Below are 5560 nucleotides of genomic sequence, written 5' to 3' on the forward strand. Positions count from 1 at the left end.
TGATCACTGTTAGCTCTCTCTTGTTTAAGTTTGTCCTTTTCAGATTTTTCATCTTTCTTGACGTCACTTACATCAGTTTTTCGATTCGGCGTCTTCTTTCTATGAGAAATCTTCTTTCGAGTGTCCTATAATAAGAAGATGACGTAATTGTTTTGAAATTTCCCTATTCTGCAATTCTTTTCCCTCAGTGAACAAAGTCTGCTATTTTCAGCCTCTTAAATGTATATATTTCATATTACATCAATAGATTGGTCTTCAGAAAGGCTGCAGTCAGTATTATTGGCATGTGGAGAAGAAATTGGATACATGAACATAACGGGGGGGTTGTAATTGTCCTTTAATTTTGAAGCTAAAAAAAGAGAGGGGCTGTGATTCTTTTGTATATATGTATGTATGTATGTATGTATGTATGTATGTATGTATGTGCGTACGTACGTATGTATATGTATGTATGTATGTATGTATGTATGTATGTATGTATGTATGTATACATGAGTATATGTATGTACGTATAATGTGTGATGATGGAGCCAAACCTAATATTTACATTCTTTTCTTAATCAAGGTTAAAGCTATAGTACTTAGTGGGCAAGCTTCAACGTTTAAATTCACCATACAATAAATCTAACTAAACCAAAGACCATGATGCAATAAATGAAGTGTATATCATTCAAGATAAACTACAAACAAAAGGAAAAGAGTGCTCCTAACCAGAACTTTGTATATTACTTTTAGACAAAAAATTTAATGCTAGCTTACTTGACCACTTTTAGCTCTCTCTTGTTTACGTTTGTCCTTTTCAGATTTTTCATCTTTCTTGACGTCACTTACATCAGCTTTTCGGTTTGGTGTCTTGTTTGTATGAGAATTCTTCTTTTGAGAGTCCTACACATTAAATAAATAAATAACATAATCGTTATACCACTTCCACAGTAATATTAACCTCTTACTACCCCTTCTCCACCTAACATATCTACATTTTTTAAGAGGTGAACACAGTCATCTGATTTATTTTCACATTACATCAAGGAGGTACAATAAATATAGACAATGCACATGTTATGCTAATATAACTGGGAAAATGCTGTCGTTGCTATATTGAACAATGTTTTAATGGGTTAATTCAAAACTGATTACGAATATGTGTTGATATATTTTATGCAAACATTAAAACTATTTGTTGTCAAACCAAGATACCACGAATTGGTGAGTCTCTTTCTACTTTCTTTGTATTAAACTGTTAACTATTTTGCAACCTTACTAGCGAACCTTCCTGAGATATACTTGAAATACACTTTATCGAAATCATAGTAATTACTTAATGAAACAATAGTGTACACACATACATACACAGCTGGTTTATCAACTTCCCCTATGGGTGTTTAAAATCAAATGAAAGCAATCAGCTTACTTGATCACTTTTGCTGCTCTCTTGTTTAAGTTTGTCCTTTTCAGATTTATCATTTTTCTTGACACCAGTTACATCAGCCTTCTGGTTCAATGTCTTTTTTGTATGAGAATTCTTCTTTTGAGTGTCCTATATTAAGAAAATGACGTCATTGTTTTGACATTTCCCTATTCTGCTTACTCTTTTCCATCAGTGAACAAAATTTACTATTTTCAGCCTCTTAAATGTATATATTTCATATTACATCAATAGGTTAGTCTGTAGAAAGGCTGCTGTTATTATTGGCAGTTGGACCGAGAAGACATTGGGTTCATGAAAATAATTGGGGGTTGAAATTGGCCGCTAATTTTGAACCTAAAAAAGAGAGGGAGTGAGTGTGTGGGGGGTAGGGTGGTTTTTGTATGTATGATGTGTTATGATGGAGCCAAAACCTAATATTTACATTCTTTTCTTAAACCAAGTTACAGTTATAGTACTTGGTAGTCAAGCTTCAACGTTTAAATTCACTATACAATAATTCTAACTGAACCAAAGACCATGCATGATGCAATACATGAAGTGTATATCATTCCAGATAAACTACAAACAAAAGGAAAAGAGTGCTCCTAACCACAACTTTGTATATTACTTTTAGACAAAAAATGTAATGCTAGCTTACTTGACCACTTTTAGCTCTCTCTTGTTTACGTTTGTCCTTTTCAGATTTTTCATCTTTCTTGACGTCACTTACATCAGCTTTTCGGTTTGGTGTCTTCTTTGTATGAGAATTCTTCTTTTGAGAGTCCTACACATTAAATAATTATAAATAACATAATCGTTATACCATTTTCACAGTAATATTAACCTCTTACTACCCTTTCTCCACCTGACATATCTACAATTGTTAAGAGGTGAACACAGTCATCTGATTTATTTTCACATTACATCAAGGAGGTACAATAAATATAGACAATGCACATGTGATGCTAATATAACTGGAAAAATGCTGTCGTTGATATATTGAACAATGTTTTAGCGGGTTAATTCAAAACTGATTACAAATATGTGTTGATATATTTTATGCAAACATTAAAACTATTTGTTGTCAAACCAAGATACCACGAATTGGTGAGTCTCTTTCTACTTTCTTTAATTTGTATTAAACTGTTAACTAGTTTGCAACCTTACTAGCGAACCTTCCTGAGATATACTTGAAATACACTTTATCTAAATCATGGTAATTACTTAATGAAACAATAGTGTACACACATACATACCCAGCTGGTTTATCAACTTCCCCTATGGGAGTTTAAAATCAAATGAAAGCAATTAGCTTACTTGATCACTTTTGCTGCTCTCTTGTTTAAGTTTGTCCTTTTCAGATTGATCATTTTTCTTGACACCAGTTACATCAGCCTTCTGGTTCAATGTCTTTTTTGTATGAGAATTCTTCTTTTGAGTGTCCTATATTAAGAAAATGACGTAATTGTTTTGACATTTCCCTATTCTTTCTTTCTCTTTTCCCTCAGTGAACAATATCTACTATTTCCAGCCTCTTAAATGTATATATTTCATATTACATCAATAGGTTAGTCTGTAGAAAGGCTGCTGTTATTATTGGTAGTTGGACCGAGAAGACATTGGGTTCATGAAAATAATTGGGGGTTGAAATTGGCCGCTAATTTTGAACCTAAAAAAGAGAGGGAGTGACTGTGTGCGTGGGGGGTGGGGGTGATTTTTTTGTATGTATGATGTGTTATGATGGAGCCAAACCTAATATTTACATTCTTTTCTTAAACCAAGTTACAGTTATAGTACTTGGTAGTCAAGCTTCAACGTTTAAATTCACTATACAATAATTCTAACTGAACCAAAGACCATGCATGATGCAATAAAAGAAGTGTATATCATTCAAGATAAACTAGAAACAAAAGTACAAGAGTGCTCCTAACCAGAACTTTGTATATTACTTTTAGACAAAAAATGTAATGCTAGCTTACTTGACCACTTTTAGCTCTCTCTTGTTTACGTTTGTCCTTTTCAGATTTTTCATCTTTCTTGACGTCACTTACATCAGCTTTTCGGTTTGGTGTCTTCTTTGTATGAGAATTCTTCTTTTGAGAGTCCTACACATTAAATAAATAAATAACATAATCGTTATACCACTTCCATATATAGACAATGCACAGGTAATGCTAATATAACAGGAAAAATGCTGTCGTTGATATATTGAACAATGTTTTAATGGGTTAATTCAAAACTGATTACGAATATGTGTTGATATATTTTATGCAAACATTAAAACTATTTGTTGTCAAACCAAGATACCACGAATTGGTGGGTCTGTTTCTACTTTCTTCGCATAACTGTTAACTAGTTTGCAACATTACTAGCGAACCTTCCTGAGATATACTTGCAATACATGTCTAACTTCCGTAAGGAAGTTTAGGGATGAAGCCACGTGTGTCTGTATGTGTATGTGTATGTGTCTGTATCACCATTTCCGAACAAACGGCTGCATCAATTCGAACGGAATTTGATAGACATGTTTCATAGAGTAATGGAAAGAACTGATTAGGTTTTGGTAATAATCTGATGAATATTAATGACCAATTTGAGTAATTTAATCAATCGATCGTCTGGTCGCACATGTGCTTCGTGTCGAAAGTGCACCATGCCACTAACGTCGATGTAAGGTAAACCATTAAGCTATGGTAAGCTGCTCTACACTGAGAAAGATTCTGTTTTCAGAGGTTTCGTGCTAACCTTATGTTGTGTTTCCCTTAGATCTACACTCTGCATTGGCTGGACAAACACGAGAAAAAAGAAGACTGAGGCAGGGTATTTAACTGATTCAATTTTCAAACTCACCAGAAAACATTTTTTTCTTGGCCTTAAAATAGGTTTACAATGAGTATGGAGTTCACAAACAGATGAAATATTTATCATCTTATTTTCGTCAAATATGGACATATCATTTTCAAATTTCACACACTAATGCACAGATGAATAAAGAGAAATCTTGTCTTTTTAGATTTTCAATTAGAAGCTTAAGAATTATTACATTGACCTCAAACCGTCTCCTTTTTACCTTGTTCTTTTCAGATTTCTCGATAACAAACTACCACTGTTTGTTGCAAGGCTTGTACATAATCATTTATCTAGCTCGGTATCTTAGGATATAAATACACTCTCACACATATATCAAGTGTAATAATCTATAATTGATACCCAAAAGTGTGTGATCAAAATATGGAAAATAGACCAAGCCTCGCATAGCCTAAGAAGAAAATGTCGCGACAATGTATCAATAATGGTGACCTATACATTGACCTCTATATAATTAATGTACAGTGAGGGGGCGCCACTCAACAAAATCCTGACAATTTTCCCGTTAGTGATTAAAGGAATGTGAAATAGTCTACATGCAACGAGTAGATAGACCGACTTGTAAACTCGTGGTGGGACAGGAAGAAGTTCAACATGCACATGCAATATCCCGGGTATGTAGGGGTCACACAAGCCGAGTGAAGTCGAGGATGGCAAGCTTTCCTGTGCTGAGAATAGGAGGCGGGCATTTCAACAACATTTTTGACAACTAACTTTCATTGGGACTTGACGAATCACAGATATAGAGCTAAATTTCTTGCATAAATCATGAACTTGCAAGACTATACCCTTCAACGGAAGGTATTCAGTTTAAATCTCGTATTAAAAATGATGGTAATTACTTAATGAAACAACAGTGTGTACACACAGACACACAACTGGTTTATCAACTTCCCCTATGGGAGTTAAAAATCAAATGAAAACAATTAGCTTACTTTGTCACTTTTGCTTCTCTCTTGTTTAAGTTTGTCCTTTCCAGATTTGTCATTATTCTTGACATCAGATACATCAGCCTTCTGGTTCAATGTCTTTTTTGTATGAGAAGCCTTCTTTTGAGTGTCCTATATCAAAGTAACGACATATATGCAGCAATTGTTTAAATATTTCCCTTTTCTGCCTACTGTTCTCACCAAGCGGATATTTCTAACATTTTCAGACTTGTACACGACATATTGTATTCATATGTCATCAACAGATTGTAATGTGGGGTTGCAGTCTCAGTATTTACCGCAGAGAGTTATCTCTAGGTTGTTGAATATATATTTGTATATGTACTTGTATGAT

The 5560-nt window shown here is 33.9% G+C and overlaps 1 long non-coding RNA gene across 1 annotated transcript; it reads right to left on the reverse strand.

Annotated features, from left to right (window-relative positions):
* Nucleotides 1-774: 774 nt before the first annotated feature.
* LOC144437143 (uncharacterized) lies at nucleotides 775-2159 on the reverse strand. Its single transcript, XR_013480995.1, has 3 exons — nucleotides 2067-2159; nucleotides 1412-1537; nucleotides 775-885 (listed from the first exon to the last, which is right to left on the reverse strand). It is a non-coding gene; the product is annotated as an uncharacterized LOC144437143 (long non-coding RNA).
* Between the last annotated feature and the right edge of the window lie 3401 nt (nucleotides 2160-5560).

Source organism: Glandiceps talaboti, chromosome 7 (genome assembly GCF_964340395.1).
Source record: "Glandiceps talaboti chromosome 7, keGlaTala1.1, whole genome shotgun sequence".
Classification (NCBI taxonomy): domain Eukaryota; kingdom Metazoa; phylum Hemichordata; class Enteropneusta; family Spengelidae; genus Glandiceps; species Glandiceps talaboti.